Source organism: Cynocephalus volans, chromosome 3 (assembly GCF_027409185.1).
Source record: "Cynocephalus volans isolate mCynVol1 chromosome 3, mCynVol1.pri, whole genome shotgun sequence".
In the NCBI taxonomy this organism is placed as follows: domain Eukaryota; kingdom Metazoa; phylum Chordata; class Mammalia; order Dermoptera; family Cynocephalidae; genus Cynocephalus; species Cynocephalus volans.
Window position 1 is genome coordinate 18954531 of NC_084462.1, and position 22311 is coordinate 18976841.

Below are 22311 nucleotides of genomic sequence, written 5' to 3' on the forward strand. Positions count from 1 at the left end.
ATTATTTGATTGCTACTGTATTGAATCTGTAGGTCAAATTGGAGAGAATCTGGCATCTTTACAATATTGGTCTTTCAATTCATGAACATACCATACCTCTCCATTTATTTAGGTCTTTGATTTCTTTCATCAGCATTTTGTAGTTTTTAGCATACAGATCTCGCATATATCTTGTCAGATTTATAGCTAAGTATTTCTTTTTTTTTTCTTTTCTTTTCTTTCTTTCTTTTTTTTCTTGATGCTAGTATAAATGGTAGTTTTATGGTATTTAAAATTTTTTTCCCCAAATTCCCATTGTTCATTGCTGATATTTAGGAATACAATTGATCTTCATATATTGACTATGTGCCCTGTCATTTTATTAAATTCACCTTTTAGTTCTAGGAGCTTTTTCACAGATTCTTTGGGTTTTTCTACATAAACAGTAATTTAATCTGTAAGTAGAAACAGTTTTATTTCTTCCTTCCCAATCTGTGTTGTTTCCTTTTCTAGCCTTATTGCGCTGGTTAGGACTGAATAGGATGTAGTATAGGGATGGTGAGAGAAGACATCCTTTCCTTCATGGAAAAGCCATTAGTCCTTTAACATTAAATAAGCTATTAGCTGTATGTTGTTTGTAGATGTCCTATTTTAGGTTAAGGAAGTTCCCTTTTTCTCATTTTCTGAGAAGTTTTTATTGTAAATTGATGTTGAGCATTGTCAGATCTTTTTCACCTTCTATTGAGATGATCATATGTTTTTTTTTTTTTTTTTTTTTAGTCTGTTAATACAGTGAATTACATTGATTGGTAAACCCATTTACAATCCTGGGATGACCCTCACTTGGTAATAATGAATTACTATTTCGTATGTTTTTATATGTTTCTGGATTCAGTTTACTAATATTATGTTGAGAATGTTTGCATCTATATTCATGAGGGTTATTCATTTGTAGTTTCCTTTGCTTATAATGTGTTTGTCTGGTATTAGGTATTAGGGTAATGCTGGCCTCATAAAATGAGTTGATAAGTATTTCCTTCTCTTTTATTTTCTGCAAGAGATTTTATAGGGTTGGTATGTTTGAAAGATTTCTCCAGTGACACTATCAGTGTTTGGAGTTTTGTTTGTTACAAATACAACTTTATTAATAGATATAAGACTTCTTCAGCTATGTGTTTCTTCTTCCGTGTGTTTTGGTAGCTTATTTCTTTCAAGAAATTAGTCCATGCCATCTAAGTTGTCAAATTTATGGACATAGACTTCTTTGTGGTATTTCTTTATTCTTTTTAATGTATATGGTATCAGTAGTGATGTCCCCTCTTTTATTCCAATACTATAATTTGTGTCTTCTTTCTTTTTTCTTGGTCAGCCTGCCTAGAAGTTTATCGGTTTTAGTGATATTTTCAAAAAACAGCCTTTAGGTTCATTGATTTTATACCTCTTTTCTGAAAACTTTATCACGGCTACTATGGAATTTTCAGTATAGATTTTTAAATAGTCCAAATCCACCTATACATAATATCATATTGCTTCACATGTAGTGTAAGAACCTTGTAACAGTATATTCCCAATTCCTCCTTCCCATCCCTTTTACTATTATTGTCATACATTTTAGTTTTACACATGCTATCAATACACAATATATTGTTGTTATAGCTTTAAATAGTCAGTAATTTTCTAGGGGACTTATAAATAAAGAGATTTTAATTTAGCTTCACTAATCCCATTTTGATGCTGTCCACTTCTTTATATATATCCAAGTCTGTGACCTTCTGCCTGAAGAATTTTCTTTAATGTTTCTTGAGTATGTCTGCTGGCAGTAAATTCCCTGAGTTTTGTTTTTGTCTGAAAAAGTCATTATTTCTCCTTCATTTTTGAAGAATATTTTTACTGGGTATGGAATTACATATTGACATATTTTTCTTTTAACATTTCATGTCATTCCATTGTCTTCTTGTTTGCATGGTTTCTGACAAGAAGTCTGCTATATTTCTTATTGTGCTCCTCTGTAGGCAATGTGCTTTTTCCTTGGCTTACTAAAAGATTTTTTAATTTGTCCTTGGTTTTCAGCAGTTTGGATATGAGATCTATATGTGGGGTTTTGTGTTTTATTTTGTTTTGTTTGTTTCTATGCTGCTTGATGTTCTGTAAGGTTCTTGAATCTATGGTTTGGTGTTGTCACTAATTTTGGAAAATTGTTCGCCATTATTTCTTAAACCATTTTTTCTGTCTCTTCTCTTTTTCTTCTGCTTTTAGGATTCCAATTATGTGTATATTAGTCTGTTTGGTATTCTTCCACAGTTTTTTCATACTCTGTTTAGTTTTATTCACCCTTTCTTTCTCTTTACATTTATATTTGGACAATTTCTATTAACCCATCTTCAAGTTCAGTAGTTCTTTCTTGGATCTTTCAAGTCTACCACGAGCCCATCAAAGGCATTCTTCATCTCAATACTGTGTTTTTAATTTCTATCATTTCCATATAATTCTTCTTATAGTTTTCACTTCTGTGTGAAATTACCTATCTAATCTTTCTTATATGTTATCTACCATTCAAGCTTTTAACATATTAACCATAGTTGATTTAAATTCCTTGTCTGATAAGTCCAACATTCATGTCATGTCTGAGTCTGGTTCTGATGATTGTTTTGTTTCTTCTTGGGGTGTTTTTTTCCTTACTTTTTTTTTTTTTAATATGCCTCATAATTTTTTGTTTTGAAAGCCAGGTATGTTATGCAGAACAGTAGATACTGAGGTAAATATTTTTTTATGCATTGAGATGAGCATTTCTTTCCTCTGCTAGGCCTTTAGTGTTAGGGTTTGTGTTAATTTAGTCAGAGATTAGGCTGGATTTAAAGTTTGTTGTTGCTAAGGTTACCCTCATTCTATTGGAAGCTTCATAGTCCTTTAGTGATATTTTGTGTTTATGATGTGGACTAATTTTCCAGAGTGTTTTTCTCAATGTCTGTTCCCCACTTGTCTTTGAGTTCCTTGAAGTGCCTTTAAGTTTTCTCTTTGCATTGCTCCTTAGAGAAAATCTGTCTCTTGCAGCTCCCCACCATTTGTATCCCTTAGTTATTTTTACTCAGTGCTTTTGTGTCTGGGATATGGGGCATGCAGGGATGAAGGGTATTCTCTTGTGCTCTAATTAAGCCTCCCTCTTAGGCATGCCCTGCGAACCTCAGTCTTAGGGTTGTGGCCCTTAACAAGCATTCCTGCTCTTTCTTCATATGTCGTACTGGGTCCAGCATGTATTAATGCTACTCTCCCAGGGGTAGAGCTTCCTCCCCATCACCCTTCCTGCAGTGGGATTCCAACAGTGCCCTCATGCTACAGTTTTATTGCTCTTTATTCTGAATATTAAGGCTTGTGTTCCTTCGGGGAGATAGGGGGATATGGGTGTGGACAGAGTTTGGGAGTGGCTGCTGTTCCCTTCTCCTAGATGCAATAAGTTTCTACCAGTGCATTAAGGCTATGGATTTCTTTCTTTTCTTTCCTTTCCTTTTTCTTTCCTTTCCCTTTCCCTTCCCTTTCCCTTCCCTTTCCCTTCCCTTTCCCTTCCCTTTCCCTTCCCTTCCCTTTCCCTTCCCTTTCCCTTCCCTTTCCCTTCCCTTCCCTTTCCCTTCCCTTTCCCTTCCCTTTCCCTTCCCTTCCCTTTCCCTTCCCTTTCCCTTCCCTTTCCCTTCCCTTTCCCTTCCCTTTCCCTTCCTTCCTTCCTTCCTTCCTTCCTTCCTTCCTTCCTTCCTTCCTTCCTTCCTCCCTCCCTCCCTCCCTCCCTCCCTCTCTCCCTCCCTCCCTCCCTGCCCCCCCCCCTATAGATAAGGATTTTGTTTTTTCAGGCACATAGGGGAGATGGGTCTGGGCAGAGTTTCAGCTGGGGTTGCTGTTCCCCTCTCCCAGCTAGCATCATTGGGGGAAGCTTTCTTAGGATTCCCATTGATCTACCTCTTGAGCTCCTGGTGGGATACCTGGAGGAAAACCATACTCTAGGTTGTTAATCTTGTTAAGTCCTGGTCCTTAGGGATTTACACATTATACTAGCCCACACTTGGCCTTAGTCAATTCACTAAAACTTCTAGCTGTGTATTTGTCCATTTCTGTTGCTTATAACAAAATACCTGAAAAACTGGGCAATTTATAAGAAATAATATTTATTGGGCCAGCCCTGTGGCTCACTCAGGAGAGTGTGACTCTGGTAGTGCCAAGGCCGCAGGTTCAGATCCTATATAGGGATGGCTGGTGTGCTCACTGGCTGAGCATGGTGCAGACCACACTGTGCCGAGGGTTGCGATCCCCTTACTGGTCAAAAAAAAAAAAAGAAATAATATTTATTGCTTACAGTTTCAGAGGTTAGAAAGTCCAAAGTCCAGGGAACACATTTGGTGAGGGCCTTCCTTGGCGACTTCAGGAATGCAGAGTATCACATTGCAAGAAAAGCAGAAGCAAGAGAGGAAGCTTCTCATGCACTGTCCATTTATTTATTTGTTTGTTTGTTGATTATATTTTTTGGTGACTGGGCATTATGGGGATCTTAACCTTAATGTTATCAGCATCATGCTTTCCCAAGTGAGCCATTGGCCAGTCCCCACACTGTCCTTTTAGAGCCAACAGGACCACACCCATGACTACCATTAAACCATCAGAAGGATTAATCCATTCACTGTGATAGGGTCCCCACAATCTAATCACCTCTTCAAGCCCCACCTCTCAATTACCCTAATAGGATTTCCCATCTTCAACAGTTACAGTGAGGATTAAGCTTCAATGAGTTTGGGGGGTGGGAAGTCATCCAATCCACACAGCAAGCTGAATCTTCCTGTGGGCTCATATTGAATTCAGTGTGTCTCAAGCAAATGCTTGAGTCTTTTTCTCCTTAGAAGTGCCTGTCTCTTTCTATGTTTTCTAGTTTTGGGGTTCATTGTTTGCCCTGCAACCTAGGTTCTTTAACAGATTCAAGAAAAGTCATTAGTTTGCTCTTGGTCCAACATTTTTCTTGTGGTAAAGTGGGAGTGATGTTTTTGCCAGCTCTCTACATCTAGGAGTTGAAGCCAGAAGTTCACTGTAGTCAATTTCTGTCATTTACCTTTTGAGTCACTCTTAGAAAACTAAACAGCCCTTCAGTCCCTTTAATACCACCCAAGGTATTCCCCAGTTCAGAAATTAAACTGCCTTGTCCCATGTAGAAGAAATGCTCTTGAAGATAGTTTTTCCCTTTTCTGTTCAGGATTGTGTGGAGCTGGCTGTCTGCAGTGGGAAAGGGGGCTGTGGTTGGGTTCTCTGTTTCTTCACTTCACTTTCTTTTCCATCTTTCCCAGCTAGCTGTGGGTTTTATTGAACCTTCCCAGTTTGGAGATTTAGGGACAGAGAAAGGAAAGATTAGCTAGAGAAAGAATGTGAGGAGGGATATAAAAGAAGGAGGCAGAAAGTTCTTACTTGACTAGGACTTTCTGGAACTGGCATAGATGTTTAAAGGTGATGTTGTCTTATGAGACTCCTTGTGGATATTCCTGACACCCCTTCATGCTGGAGAATCTCTACCTGCACCTCCTCCATCTGGTAAGGTCTTTGTGTCCTCTTCCGTAGCTCCCAGCTTCAGGTGCTATGCTTCCAGCTTTTTTTGTTCTCTCACTTTCCTAGCAGTTCTCTTGAGCAAGGTCTAAGACATGGGCTCTTACAAGATCCGTGGGAAACTTCCAGCTTAATATCCTTATCATCAGAGGTGGGAGTGCAGTTACATTCCAAGTGGCAGCTCTTCTCCTGCAGGCACATCAGCCAGCCTCTGGGCCTCTAGATTGCTCTGGTGAGTCGGGCACCAGTCTTCTGTTCCCCCTAAATTGCCAGGGAAAAATATCCAAACTCTCCCAGTGACCTCCTGCAGCCCTTCTCACTTGACGTGAGGTGAGATGGGGTAAGGGCCAAACTCTCAGCATTTTGACAACTTTCTCCAAAATATTTCTCCTAATCTCCAGCTTTTTTAGTGCCATTTTCTCCTATTTCATTTAGGTTGGAAATTTATGATCTGCTGAAGGTTACAAAACAAGTTTTTGTCACCCAGTGCTGCAACTTCTGCTTTGAGGATCTTATACTGTGGAATATGGAAGGAATTGTTACTTAAATTTCTTAGAACCTCAATAGGAACTAAGCCAGAAGGAGTTCAATATTAAAATCCTCTTATCAGTGCTTATTCTGTTTAAATGAGTAGGTGCTTTTAATAACTAGTTCCAGGAAGTACATTTTCTTTGGTGTTATTTTTATAATTTTAAAGTCTAAAAACAGTTAAATGACCACTGGGAGTTCATAACATCCTAAGATACTTAGAGTTTAAGATATTAAAAATTACATTTCAGATTTCAAAACTCAGAATACAGTGCTATAGTAGTTATTAAGTGGCCAAATGAAATATTTTTTTGGAGACAGCTGGATATTTATCATCTTTTCTTTTGACATAGTGGCACTTTTAATGAAAATCAGTGACCATGCTTCCACGCCAAGTCTATATAGCTAAGGTGAGGCACAGAGGTTGAACTGGATTCACAGAATCTTAGCATTTTAATACAATTCTATCAGACTTTACCCAGTGTCCCTAAAATAATTTTTATGGGATTGAATTATACGTTAATTTTAATGGGTAATTTCTTTTTAAATGAATTCTACTTTTTCTTTTTCTTCTTAAAGGAAAGGCTTTTCTGGTGAGGTAAATAACCCCTCTCCCCTGCTGCCTCCCATTCATCTTGTGTATGAATCTTAGTTCTTACATCGAGAGGAGAAATGTTCATAGTTGGAAGGGCACAATTAAAAGATCAAGCTTGAAATCAGAGAGACAAGAATTCAAATTCTGACCAGGAAAAGACCCCAGATCAATCAGAATGAGTGTCTGACAAATCAAAATGGCCACCTGATCTGTCAGAGAGACTCCCTAACCCATAAACCATTCTGGCCTGTAGCGGTTGAGCATGACCCCTTCTTCTGCTACCACCCATGCAGTGGAAAGTCAGCCTGTCTGAGCCTCAGTTTCCTCTGTATGTGGGGATAATAATTTCTATCTTGCAGAGTTGTTACGAGGATTAACTGAGGTACAGTGGCTGGTTCCTTGCACGTAAATAGGCCCTCAGAAGAAAGTAGCAGTTATTATGACATTATTAAATGCCACATATCTGAAAGAGAGAAAGAGCATGCTCCTTCTCTGCCGCATCGTCCAATGTGCCTACCCTTGAATTCGCGTCTTTTCAGGTATTGGTTAATTGAGGGGACATGTGAACTATATCTAATAGAGACATTTCTTTATTTTCCAGCTAAAAACTTTAGGTGATTTCCCCCTTTTTATTTCACTATAAAAAGTACAAAAAAGGAGAGAATACAGAAAAGGTATGAAAAAGAACTGTAAAATCATCTATAATCCTATCATACCTAGTTAACCGCTGTTAACTTTTGAAGTATAGCCTTCCAAACTTTTCTGTGAAAATATGCAGATCTGTACAAGAATGGGTATTATGCTAAAGATGATGTGTTATAACCTCCTTTTCACTTAATGCTCTATCACAGAGATGTTTCCATGTCAGTAAATAATACTATCATAGAATTCCATTATGTGGATTTTTCCAAATTTATTTAGCCATCAGTGGAATTTAGATTACTTCCCATGAACTGCTTTATACATATGTCTTTTCATACATACACAGTTATTTTCTTAGAATACATTCCTCGAAGTGAATTTGCTGGAGCAAAGAGAATGCATATTTTAAATAATGTGACCTATTACCAAATTCACTTGGGAAAGGCTGAAAGGCTGTTCTAAGTTATCCTCCCATTAAATCATATGTGATATTCATATTTTCACATTTAGGAGCTTTTGAAGAAAATAAAATGTTTCTATATTCTTTGATAAATTAGAGCATTTTCTCCCTAAAATCAAATAGTATCTTTTAAAAATTTCTTCATTTTAAACTAAAAAAAAAATTCATTTAAAAAATAAAAGCTTTTTAACTGTCTTTTTGTCCAAGTCTTTTTGTCATGACAACTGTTAGAGTTATGTCTATCCGAATCATATTAGAATCTTAAGTATCATCTCATATAATCTCTCTTTTCAGATGAGCAACGTGAAGTCTGAAGTCAGAGGGTTTGATAGAGGAAGGGTCTCCTAAGTTCCTGTTTGTTGCTTTTCCTCTCACCCACCTTCTTTTATTGAAATAGTCACCTTTTTTATTCCTAGAGGAAACATTATTTTTCTCCTAAAGTCAGGGTTGCCCTGTGACATTTAAATTTGTTTTATGGAAGTATAACACGCATACAGAAGGTTATAAAAATCTCAGCTGAATAAATTATCACAAAGCAAACACTTGTGGAATCATCACGCAGGTCAAGATAAAAAAAAAATTCATTAACATTCTCATAATGGAAAATGGAAAATTGTCACGACAATTTCTTGGGCTACAGCTTTTAAACCCGGCAGTCAATAATTTCTCTGACAACATGGACCCAATTGGATTCCCCTCTTCTGTCGTTGTTTGTAATATTCTGTAAGCAGTAACTTGCATAGTTTTTAAATTATCCACAACACTGAAAAAGCTTTCAATATTCTTGCTGTTTGACAGTGAAGCCAAACCAAGAAGTTGTAAGGGTAAAACGTGGTGGGTTTTCAAAAGTGTATAACTGAGAGTACATTACTGTGATCTAAAACCAAATGGTTTAGTACAAATCATTATTTGGTATTCATTTTGCATTTATTAAAGATAGAGGTAAAATGATAAATTAGACACTGCATCTGTGAAGCTTGCAGGGAATAGGAAGTACCTGGACGGATTATTTGGCATGACAGCCAGGCAACCACGGACCAGGGGCTCAGCAGCTTGCTGATGGCCTCAGAACTCGTCAGAGGCAGAACCCACAACACCCCCTAACTCTGGGACATCATGCCCTTTCCAAGGAGGAGATTTTATTTCTTCACAGGCTCCCAGCAGCCGGCGCTGCTCCCACCCCCGTGCTCAGCCTCACTTAGCCATTCGCTGCGTGTCTAGGATGGACACCAGTTTAATTCTGTTGTTCAGTCAATAGCTTCTGCATTATCTTTCTTTTTGTGGTTAATGTACCATTTTTCTTCCCTTTTCTTCCCCTACACAAACACCACCATGCCTGAAGTGCTTCCCCTGCTTGTAGAGAAGTTATAGCCTGGGCTGTAGCGCAACAGTGCTCTGATTAAAGTGATTAAAACTATATACGGCATGCATAATTAACCTTTGCGCAGCTGTCACAGTGAGCTGATGCATGGAGCAGATATCGTATCGGTCTGTGGCAGCCGGCGTATGCTACATGACCATTTTTTTTTCCTGCAGAATTTTAATCACTTGAGATAAAGAGCCAGGAGAGAGAGATCAAGGTTGTATTAATCCTCTCAATGGCTTTATAATTTCCCTTCTATTCTGCTGCTGGTAATCAAGAAAAATAATGCTGCCTTAATCCTGGATGCCAAGGTCAATCATCTCTGTGCCCTTTGATAGTAAGGATGTCATTATGAAAGTATTTTTAATGAACATAATACTCGCTGTACTCTTCAGGGAGAAGGATACATTCCACGAGTTCAGGATGGTCAGAAGGCCTCAATTTCTGACAAAAATGATTTTAAAACATTAGCCCTATTAGAATTATTATTATTTATTAGAAATAAATTTCTAACAGCTGGTTGAGGCTGCAGACCAAGCTACAAGTAGCAATCAGTGATTGAAAAATTTAGGAGTCAGTGCAGCAGCCGGTCAGCAGGTGAGAAGGGCCTGACCCTCTGCTTAGCAGTTGAATAACACAGCTGAAGGATGCACGCCTGCCTTCTGCAGGAGGCCAAAACAGCAGGAACACAGCCCCCGTGTGAACTCCGACGGCTCTCTGGAGGGCTGCCAAGATCAGAATACAAGTGCAGTGATGCACAGATGTGTGGTGACATTTTAAAACAATGCCCTGTTTTTGTTTTTTTGGTTTTTTTTTTTTTTTAAAGAACATGATAACAGGTGAAAAACAAAAATCCTTTCAGCTCAAAAGCACCTGAACTAAATCCCAGATGACTGCTTGCTGCTTCTTTCACCCACTCCCTCTCTTCTTGGTTTTCCCCCAAACACCTTCACTTCCTTGGTTAAGGTGATGGGAGCTGACATAGCCTTCACAGAAAGATGCAGACCGGACAGGCTGACAGCAAGCTGCCGGTGCTCCTGAGGCTTCAGTTCATATAGCGATGCTAGCTGTGGCTCTGAACTACAATCCGGCAAGGGAAGGCAGGACTTGTTAGGACATTTTTGTGTAATATGGGTCACTTATCCTGGTGATGAAAAAACTGAAGGAGGCCTTGAGTGCACACTTCAAATACAGGCATACCTCAGACATATTGCAGGTTCGGTTCCAGACCACCACAATATAGCAGATATCACAGTAAAGCAAGTAACATGAATTTTTTGGTTTCCCAGTGCATATAAAAGTTATGTTTATGCTATACTATGCTCCTTTAAATGTGCAATAGCCTTATGTCTAAAAATGTACATACCTTGATTAAGAACTACTTTATCGCTTGAAAAATGTTAACGATCACTTGAGCCTTCAGCAAGTCATAATCTTTTTTCTGATGGAGGGTCTTTCTTCGATGTTGATGGCTGACTGATCAGGGTGTTGGTTGCTGAGGGTGGGTGGCTGTGGCATTTTCTTAAAATAAGACAATAATGAAATTTGCTTCATTGATTGACTCTTCCTCTTACAAAAGATTTCTCTGTAGCATGTGATGCTGTTTGATAGAATTTTACCCACAGTGGAACTTCTTTCATGATTAGCGTCAGTCCTCTCAAACTCTGCTGCTAGTTCATGAACTAAGTTTATGTAATATTCTAAATCCTTTGTTGTCATTTCAACAGTGTTCACAGCATCTTCACCAGGATAAGATTCCATCTCAAGAAACAATTTTCTTTGCTCATCCATAAAAAGCAATTCCTCATCCATTCAAGTTTTATCATGAGATTGCAACAATTCTGTCACAATTTCAGGTTCCACTTCTAATTCTAGTTCTCTTAATATTTCCACCACATCTGCAGTTACTTTCTGCACTGAAGTCTTAGGCCTCTCAAGTCATTCATGAGGCTTGGAATCAACTTCTTCCAAACTTCTGTCAGTGTTGATATTTTGACCTCCTCTCATAGATCACGAATGTTCTTAATGGTATCTAGAATGGTGAATCCTTTCCAGAAGATGTTCAAATTACTTTGCCCAGATGTATCAGAGGAATCACTCACTATCTATGGCAGCTATAGCCTTACAAAATGTATTTCTTAAATAAGACTTGAAAGTTGAAATTACTCTTTGATCCATGGGCTGCAGAATGGATGTTGTATTAGTAGACATGAAAACAACATTAATCTCCTTGTACATCTCCCTCAGAGCTCTTGGGTGACCAGGTGCAATGTTAATGAGCAGTAATATTTTGAGCAGAATCTTTTTTTCTGAGCTGTAAGTCTCAACAGTGGGCTTAAAATATTCAGTTAACCATGTTGTAAACAGATGTGCTGTCATCCAGGTTTTATTTTTCCATTTATAGAGCACAGGCTGAGTAGGTTTAGCATAATTCTTAAGGGCCTTACGATTTTCAGAATGGTAAATGAGCGTGGGTTTCAGCGTAAAGTCACCAGTGATATTAGCCCCTAACAAGTCAGCCTGTCCTTTGAAGCTTTGAAATCAAGCATTGACTTCTCTCCAGCTATGAAAGTCCTAGATGTCATCTTCTTCTAGTATAAGGCTGTTTTATCTACATTGAAAATCTGGTGTTTAGTGTTGCCACCTTCATCGGCTAGATCTTCCAGACAACTTGCTGCAGCTTCTACATCAGCACTTGCTACTTCACCTTGCGCGTTTATGTTATGGGGATGGCTTCTTTCCTTCAACTTCATGAACCATCCTCTGCTAGCTTCAAACTTTTCTTCTGCCTCTTCCTCACCTCTGTCAGCCTTCATAGAATTGAAGAGAGTTCAGGCCTTGCTGTGCATTAGGCTTTGGCTTCAGGGAATGTTGTAGCTGGTTTCATCTTCTATGCAGACACTCAAACATTCACCATATCAGCAGTAAGGCTGTTTTGCCTTCTTAGCATTCAAGTGTTCACTGGAGTATCATTTTTAATTTGCAGGAACTTTTTCTTTGCATTCATAACTTGGCTGTTTGGTGCAAGAGGGCTCACTTTAGGCCTATCTTGGTTTTCGACAGGCCTTCCTCACTAAGCTTAATCATTTCTAGCTTTTTATTTAAAGTGAGAGACATGCAACTCTTCCATTTACTTGAACACTTACAAGCCATTGTAGGTTTATTCATTGACCTAATTTCAATATGTTGTGTCTCAGGAAATAGGGAAGCCCGAGGAGAGGGAAGAGATGGGGGGAATGTACAGTTGGTGGAGCTGGCAGAACATACACAACATTTATCAATTAAGTTTGCCATCTGATATGGGCAGGGTTTGTGGCATTCCAAAGGAATCACAATATTAACATGAAAAATCACTGATCACAGATCACCATAATGGATAGATATAATTATAATGAAAAAGTATGAAATGTTTTGAGAATTACCAAAATGTGACATAGAGACACGAAGTGAGTACATGCTGTTGGAAAAATAGCTCTGACAGACTTGTTTGATGCAGTGTTGCCACATACCTTCAATTCGTAAAAAACATAATATCTGTGAAGCACAATAAAACGAAGTATGCCTGTACATGCGAAGTTACTGGGATTATGGGAAAGAAATGGATAACTTGCAGGCTATAAACCCTTGAGAACAAAGGAGGAGAAGGAACTTCAACTCTGGTAGACAAGATTTTAATGGCTCAGTGAAAACAAACAAACATTCTGAAGTGAGCCCTTACACCAAAATGGTTAATATTAATGGTTCTTATTTACATGTTTTTAAAAATGTGTTAGATTTCTTTTTTCTTGAATGATTGTGTGCAACTTCCCTTCACATTTAGAGATGGGCTGCAGAAACTTGGAGCTCCACTTTTGAGATGCTTCTGAATTACCAGATAGGGGTGACCATAGAACACCATCTGAAATGTCTTTCCACTCCTGGGATGCTGCAGGCTGCATGACCTTGGGATGGTTAGAGTGAATGTCAAGGTTGGTGTTAACCAAAAGACCGTTATGAGTAGACCCTCTTTTTCTTGGAGGGCTTTGCTCTTTCTTCTCTTCTTTATAACCTGACTCCAAACACTGATTCTTTCCTTCTGAAATTTGTGCTTGGACTCAGTAAATACCTTCATTTGAATTCTATTCATTTAGAATTTATGATTATCTGATCTGGCCTCGGATGAAATTTATCCTTGCACCATTTATGAGAAAAGTATATGTGGAGCCAATTTAGAATGTAAATAACATTGTAGGGGACATGTTTTGCCTCCTTACATAAACAAACTTTTTAAGGAATTAGATATCAGTGATGTCACTATTTACAAATGAACCTTCTTTGCTCATTAAAACGCATGTGGCAGGGCCTCTCCTTGAAACCACTTTGTTAGCAATTTATTTGAGCAGCTAAAATGAATGAAACTGAATTTAAAATATATATATGGATGTATTTTATAATTTAGACTTTCTCTGCTTCCTCTGAGTTACTGTACAGTATTGATGCAGAAAACGATTTAGTCATGCATACCTAAGACATTGTTCTGGCTTTTTTCCCCTTCAAATGTAATTTCAGTAATGGAGCATTTGCCCCATTTCCATAGATCAGTAGAAGTGTTGGCTGGAAGGGCCACACAGATGTGATCCTCATAAGAAACTGGAACATAAGAACTACCACACTGGAGTTATTGGCACAGTGTATGGAGCCAGAGGCTTTTCTATTGGGTTCAGCATAACCCAGGGGCTATGGGAAGGTCCTAGAAGTTTTCCAAGGTTAACGCAGGAGATTCCCTGGGTGGCCAGTAGGCAAAGTTCCCTCACCCACATTTCAACCAGAGTGGCACTGCTTTTCTCTGTTTCTACACTGGGGTTTCTCCTAAGATATCTTTCAGGAAAAAGAAGTCTTCTTAAAACTTAACAGCTTGTATATAGCCCTTTGCTCTGTCTCAATGGAATTTACAAAGACAAGATTGTTCTCCTTGATAAAAGCCTTAAGGGAGGAATGTATCTGAAAGATCATATTCTTTTGGCAGTCATGATGAAGTTGTCTTCCATATGTTAATCCAGATGAGAGTGTGTGTGTGTACATGAGCATGTGTGTGTGAAGCTCTTTGTTATTTGAGGCTGCCACATTGCAAAAATGAGTTCCAGAAATTCACCCTCAAGGGTAACCAGGAAACTAGGGCACAGGGGGCCAAGGGAAGACTTTGACACTCAAATAATAGTGGATCCAGGATTATGAAGGCTTTTGATCTCTGTTCTAAGAACTTTAAACTGTACCATGAAGACAGAACTGGAAACCTGAGAGTTATTCTCTGGACCTCTTACCCATTTTATATCCAATTAGTTATCACTCTGCCTTCACAAGAGGTATTGAATGTAGTCCTTTCTGTCCATTCCTGCTGCCCTAGTTCTAGTCTTCATCATTTTTCCTTAAAGAATTTAATGTCTTAATTGTTCTTATGATTTCAACCTTTGCCCCTTTACCCATATGGCCTCAAGAATCCTACATTTAAAACGTAGATATGATCAAGTCACCATCCTTAAAAATAATCTTTAGTTTCCCATTGCCATAAGATGAAAGTCCAAAGTCCAAACCTCTTAACAAGGGAGTCAAAGTTTTACACAGTTTTGTTGTAAGTGATTTCTTTGCTTATAGCTTTTGGTAGGTGTGCATTATTTCATGTCCAATGAGATTGAGGCCCACCAAAGGCCTCTTGCATTTGAATTCCTGTGTCTTACACTTCCCTGTGTTCTGTGTATTTGAACTGAATCCACTGAAAATTTTACTTTGTTGTCATTGCTATTGTTTATTGAGTGTTACTATGTACCAGGCATTTGACTTTTTCCTCTTTCTGACTCCTTACAACAGTCTTAAGCAGTAGGAGCAGTTGACTCCATTTCTTAGATGAGGAAACTTAGATTAAGTACCTTGCCTAGCTCTATTGTTATGTAACATCCATTCCACCAGAAAGTTTTGAGCACCTATCGTGTGCCAGACACATTCTAGGTGCTGAGAACCCAGACACTAGAGGTGGAGGGCAAGCCCTACCCTTGGGGAGTGCACAGGCTGATGGGGGAGACAGGCCCCTCCAGCTCTGAGGGATCAGTGCTGTGGTGGGGGGAGCACATGGGTACATTCCGCACTTCATGTGAAGCAGACATGGTTGGATCCATAGATAGAATGAGACTGTGATGTGGCTTCTTTGAACTTATAAAGGAAAAGATGACTCCCTAGGTAGGTCATTTCAGATTAGGTGATGGGGGCTTCTGTCCTGAAGATTGGGCCTGGGCCTTGAGGCCTGGGACTAAGGTAGGAAGGAGCTTATCCTCCCCTCCTTGCCATCAGCCCTGTCACTCCAGATGTCATTCCATTGGCCCTGGTTCTGGGCAAATTAGAAAGGAGATAGAAAGGTGATCTCCCTTGACTTCTGGAGTGTCCTTCCTTCTCTGCCAGTAGCCCCTGAGGACTGTTCTGGTGGGGATGGGGAGTGTACCTCAACCTGAACCTGCCCACACATGAGACTGTTGCAATTTTATTGCAGTGCAATATGTATACAACACAAGGAACTTGGATAGGATGACCTTACATGTGAGGTTGTGGCAGCCCATAATGGCTACTTTCGAGGAAGAGCTATACATGAACTACCAGTTACTTACTCAGGTCTGGCTGCTTTGTGAATAACGTGTAAACTGACTAATGCCCATAGTGACAGAGTTCCCCAAGTACAGTAACCAGGGAGCTGATGGCATGGACTTGGGGTTAGAAGTTACCTTTTACACACTTTCCTCATATTTTGTACAGAGTGCAATGCAGACTTCTGATGATTGTCCTCTTTACATTGTATATTTATTATACATTATTATATATATGCTTTTTGTATTGGTGCAACTTATTGAGAACCTGCAATGTCTTTCTGCTATCAAGTTAGCTTAGCCAGAACCGCAGGCCAACATCACCTGGCTGATGTGGCCCACCTTTCCCTCTTCCTTCTTGATGGTGCTGGTGGCACTTTTGTGTCTCTCTTTTCGCTGTTAAGTTGGTGAATGCTATATCATATATTTCAACAAATAGAATAGATATTGCTTAATTATTTAGTTAATTCCTGGCCTACTTTATTTCCCATTGTTCCACAACGCCAATCTGCATTATTTATACAGTTTCGCTGAAGCCTTTTTTGTCTCTTGTTTCCTTTCAAAGTTCATAATAAATAACAATGGTAGTAACAGATACTAACACTTATTAAGTACCTTCTGGATACAGGGCACAAAAGTATTCATTTTGCTGTTCCATTCTGAATTCTCTCGCTTACTCCCTAATCTGAGTTCTGAGTTTTGATTTTGGCATCCCACGAGATAAGGACTTCAGAGCGTTTGTTTAGGAGGTGATCCTAGGAAAGGAGTGACACGTGACACAGGGAAGGGAAGGAAGCCTATCAGAGGTTCATTTTCAGGCACATTAGTACTGCGGATAAGTGCAGCTTGATCCTTCTGGGGAACTGCAAAACATGCACTGCATAGTTATCCCACTGCAGGGAAGAGGGAGGGATCTGGGTGTCATACACCAACTCCCAGCAGTCATAGGTATTTGACAGCATTGCACAGGGGATGCTAATTCTTTGGAACATCTGGCCATTGTGGATGAAGGCAGAGCAGCCTTCAGCCACCAGAGAAAGCTGCTACAGATGCTGGTTATAGAAGCTGGCCAATGCACTACATTGGTAAGACTGGAGAGGGTAGGGCAACAACATCTGCTACATTACGCAGTCATAGTACAGTATTTTTATTTCACAGATGATGAAACTGAGTCTTAGTGACTAAGTCACTTCCTTCAGGTAGCACTTCTAAGCCATTTGTATTCTTTCCTCTCTGTGAAAAATTCCTGTCAATACAAATATTTAACTTGCAGTTCAGTTCAGCAGTTGCTTGGTAAGCTTGGTACCTGCCTATATCTGGGTTGGGTGTCTTTTCCACCTGACTCTGCCTCAAAAGTTGGCTCTCGAAGTGCCAAGCCTACTTGTGTCCATGAAGGAGTAAGTTTGAGCCTACTCTTAAGTGAAATCAATGAGGCTAGGTAAATATTTCTGTTGGAATGATATATTTTTAATTCAAATGTTAAATAATTATGCTACTATTATAAACCATTCCATAATCTCAGTGGTTTAACACAACATGGATTTATTTCTCACCCACACAGAGTCCACTGCAGATATATGTGGCGATTCAGGGATCTAGGCTGCTTTGATCTTGTGGCTGCCCTATCTCATGTTCATCAGTAGCTGTGGCAAGTCACAAGAATGACTGGAGACTCATGCTCGGGCTTTTCACTAATGCAGTCCAGAAATGGTAATGCTTTTCCAATTTCCATTTCATTAGCCAAAACATGGCCCCAACTAATTACAAGGAAGCTAAGAAGTGCAGTCTTCCCTGTAAACAGAAATTGCAGAAGAGGGACCATTGGGTATTAGTGAACACAAGAAATGTCTTCCCCAGTAGAGAAGTAATAATAATTAAGCAATCACAATCAAGGCCTGCCTAGGGCATATCCTGAGGATTTCTGAAAGGCTGGAAGAATTTTGCCATGGGCTGTAAATGTCATTTGCTCATTAATTCATCGGAAATGCCCAGAGCCAAGGTTGCTATTGCTAATAAAATACATTTGTTTGGTTATTTAACAAAACAAAAAAGCATATTGTCATTTTCCCCTGGACCTGATGATTCTTTAAGCAGATGAGTACTCTCTATTTTATATATCATATTACTTGTAACATCTTTTTTTTTTTTTTTTTATCCCTCCAAGTTATGGTTGGTAACAAATCTCATTTTCATGGAATATCATCATAGGGTAGTAGTCAGCAATTGTTCTCCCAGCATTTTTGAAAACTTGATCACTGAAAAATGTATTTTAATGTTTATTGTAATAATTCTTTTCCCCCCAAGTAACTGATGTAAGATCTACTGGTCTTGGATTCCACAAATTTTCATTTACACTTGGTGTAGTCTCTTTCTTTTTTCTGTCTGACTATTTTACAGAAAAAGTGATAATTATGTAGTTCTTGCCACCTTAACATTACAGATGCTTTCCAAATGGCATATATTTCTTTTAAATATGATTCAACCAGAAGGAGACTAACAGATTTAGGAAGGCATTAGATCTGTTTTACTTAAACGAATGGTTAAAAGTTTGACTTTCCTCTTTCATCAGTGAATAATAGGTGCCATGACTTTTTCCTGACTTGCACAGATTCCATTTGATATAGGAGGAAATCATACCCTTACACATTGTCCTCATTTGGCTTTTTGTTTTGAAAACTGTGGAAATAATTCCTTGTTCCAAGTGAGAATGAGTTGTCACTTACCTGATGCTGTTTTCATAACATCGCCCCATCCCACAATCTGGTCTCTGAAATCTGTGATGGAATTGGAAATGGCTTCTACTGAGAGCAAAACAGGGTGTGAACTGTACCCTGCCTCAAAGGGGCTTATGCTGTTGTTTGCCCTGGTGTACAGATGATGTACAGAGTGGATTTACAGAAGCCTTTGAAGACCGAACGAGAAAATGTATTCAATAAATCAATGGTGATACATTAATAGATTGCTACTGTATTCATTGTTCACAGACTGTAATTCCTTTATGATAGCATTTTGTACATTATATCACAAAACAATAGCAATATCACCACAATAGAAATGACTTTGATAAATTGTGCGTGAACAGGATCTTAGAATTTTAGTGCAGACCTAATTTGGGGTCATAAGTATTTGTGGAGAAGTAGATTTCATTTTTACATTGTACAAAAAAGTCCTGAGAGGAAGTATGCATATATTGTGAGAAGCCAGTGCACATAATATATTATTGGTGCAGAATTGGCAAGGTTTTCACATCTTTGATTCATTCTCTCCTTCTATATGACATGCTATGTTCACTTTAATTTTTCCATTTCACTAGAAATGAATCTATGAACGCTTCTGAAAACTGCAAGAACATTAAAAAGGATCTATGAAAATTGATTTTTAAAAAAGTGGAGATCTGGGAATAGCATAATTTTGTTGCTATTTATTTTTTAATGAGATGTGTTGATAATACTTGATACTGCTTCAAGGATCCTGATATAATCATCCATGGCTCGTGCTACCCTCTGGGACCTTGAAGCTCAGCTCTTAGCTCTCTTAAGTCTGATAAGAATTGAGACCAAAAGTGATATCTAATCAATGTTTCCGAGATCCAACCAAATAGTAGGATCCTTGAGAATATAACAGTACTTAATTGAATTCCTGATACCTCTTTATATTCAGATGAGTGCCTGTCTCCAAAGGCACTCTCATTGGTAAGGCTGGCAGTGAGACCCTGAAGGGAGGTCAGTCTCCCTGTCCTGGCCCCTGACATTCAGGAGTCAGACATATAGTTGGGCTCTCTCAGGACACTGAATGTAGCATAAGTGACAGAAGCGCAAAAGGAGGGTTGGTTCCTTTATGGTAGCTGCAGCTGCATTAGAATTCACCTTGTTGGTGTCCGGAGGTGGCAAGTCCTACAACAGTGGCAGTGATAATCTGACCAGAATGTTCCGATGGTGTCTGTGTATACTATTGCAGAGGCAACTTAGCTCCTGTTGGTGTATTGTCCAAGGCTGTCCAACTAACCTCTTGAGAATCTTCTAGGGAACTCCCCACCCCCTCCTTGCTTTGCATAAGTTAGCCTGAATTGGTTTATATTGTTTACAACCACAAACCCCTGACTGATTCAGTAGTCAGTATGGGTTTGACATTTCCTAAATGTTCAAATCAGAAAGTGACTTGGGAGATGGTCTCATCCCTCATTTTACGTATGACTTTTAGGCATATCCCTAGCTCAGAGTCCTATAGACAGTTGGTTGCTGAGCTGGTACTAGAACTCTGTTCTTTTGACTCCAAATTTAGTGCTCTTTTCATTTTTGGAAGTTCTGTTCAGGAGAAGAATGGTTTTGTGGACCTACACTATTCGGTATGGTAACCATTAGTGAAATATGTTGTTGAGCACTTAAAATATGACCCATCCAAACTGATATATGCCATAAATGTAAAATATACCTCAGATTTTGAAGACCTGGTACCAAAAAAAAAATTAAATTATCTCATTTTTATGTTTTTATGTTATCACATGTTCAAATGATAATATTTTAGATATGTTGGGTGAGGTAAAAGACATTAGTAAACTTGTTTTACCTTTATTCCTTTGTATTTTTTTTAATATGGCTGCCAGAAAATTTAAAGTTCCACTTGTAACAGGTTATATTCCTATTGAACAAAACTGCTGTATGCAATCATAAGAAAAGATAACACCTGAGTCTCTATGGGTAGCACTGGGCCTATGGTTATTATGCTTGAATATTGTATTAGTCAGTTTTTGCTCTGGTAACAAATATTTTGCAAATTTCAGGGGATTACAACAACAATCATTTATTTTTCACTGTGGGTCTGCCAGTCAGCCATGGCTCTGTTGGGCTTGGCCAGGCTAGGTTAATCTTAGCCAGGTTATACATGTTTTGCATTTTGGGCCCCAGGCTCTGATGGAGCTGCCACTATCTGAGGCAGGAACAAAGACAAGATAATCTCAATAAAACTTGCATTCAGAAAGAGGATGGGGAGGAAACCCACATCCCCACATCGGGGAATGCCCCTTGATTAGGCCTCTGCTGTGTTATGTGGGAGGACTTGCCAGACCATTGTTTGCATGGCCCTGGAAGTTACTCTTTTTTTATCCTCCTTGGTTACCTCTGAAGAAGTCACTAGAGAAAATGCCCTCCTTGCTGGCTGAGCAGATTTCTTAACCTGTTTCCTGCCTATATAAAATATGAGCACTGAGGATCATTGTAGATCTCAAACAGCCACAGACCATTTCAATCCAGGCTTGATTGTAAGTGTGGTTAGTGATTCATCTCTTTTTTTTTTTTTTTTTTTTTTTTTTTTGTCTTTTTCGTGACCGGCGCTCAGCCAGTGAGTGCCCCGGCCATTCCTATATAGGATCCGAACCTGCGGTGGGAGCGTCGCTGCGCTCCCAGCGCCGCACTCTCCCGAGTGCGCCACGGGGTTGGCCCGTGATTCATCTCTTTTGAAGCCATTGTGTTTGTTTTTAATCTATTGGATCCCAGTCAGCTCTGTGTGCATGTAGCACTCCCACAATTATTCACTTCAGGTCTTTCTCCCTCTAAAGTCAATTACATGTACTCTGATCTTATCATGCTTCCAAGAGACCCAAATTCTGAGTCTCTTTCCCCAGGCTATTTAATGCAACTAAAAGATTTCATTGGGGCCATGATAATCCAATTAGACATTTCAGCAGAAGGGGTGATGGTCATATCTTTGACTTGGTCTTTTCCAGGAGGCTGTGTGTTAACGGCTAACTTTAATTTGGTGAGAAATAGTTCCATTGTCAAGTTCTTTCAGTCCTGGAATTTTTGGATTCCCTGTCTTCCCTTTCAGTTGTGTTTGCAAAGCAGTGAGGTGTTTTGTTTTGTTTTGTTTTGTTTTGTTGGAGGGGGAAGCTTTCTTTTCTGTATCACTTTATCAAAGGCATCCTATAACAATCAATTCACAAGGCAGCATTCTGTTTTGTTTTGAAAACAAATTTAGTAGATAGATTTTCTACCTTTTAAGTTCTCACAGGTGATTTTTTTGCCAAATGTTTCATCACTGCATACCTTGGGTTGCCGTTTTTCCAACTTTCTAAAAGAGTTTTCTGGCTTCTCACCACAACCTAAACACAAAACCAATGCCCCATATTTCAGGTGTTTGAATGGCAGTTGCTACTTCTATGTACCAATTTCTGTATTAGACAGCTTTTGCTGCAGTAACTAACAACCCCTAAATCTCTGTGGTTTCCAACAACAAACATTTATTTTTCACTTAATAATCCTGTGAGTCAGCTGCAGCTTTGCTGAGCTTGGCTGTGCTCTCCATGTCTTCTCAGGCTAAGACTGAGGCTGAGTGAGCAGCTGCCATCTGAGCTTTGTTTTTCTTGTGGTAGAGGGCAGGAGCTCCAGAGGATATGTGCAAACCTATAATATCTCCTAAAGCCTCTCCTGGGAACTGGCATAGTCACCTTCTCTCACAAGTCACACGGCAATCCCAAAGTCAATGGGGTGGGCATGTACCCTTCACCTTCTGGTAAGTCATGAGAAGGGCAGGGAGGAGGCACATAATTTAGAATAAGTAGTACAGTCTGTCA

The 22311-nt window shown here is 39.1% G+C and overlaps 1 protein-coding gene and 1 pseudogene across 1 annotated transcript in view; one reads left to right on the forward strand and one right to left on the reverse strand.

Annotated features, from left to right (window-relative positions):
- The window catches only part of SDK1 (sidekick cell adhesion molecule 1), a 983203-nt gene that overhangs the window by 630611 nt on the left and 330281 nt on the right, over positions 1 to 22311 (forward strand). The window lies entirely within an intron of this gene.
- On the reverse strand, positions 10536 to 12288 carry LOC134371676 (tigger transposable element-derived protein 1-like; annotated as a pseudogene).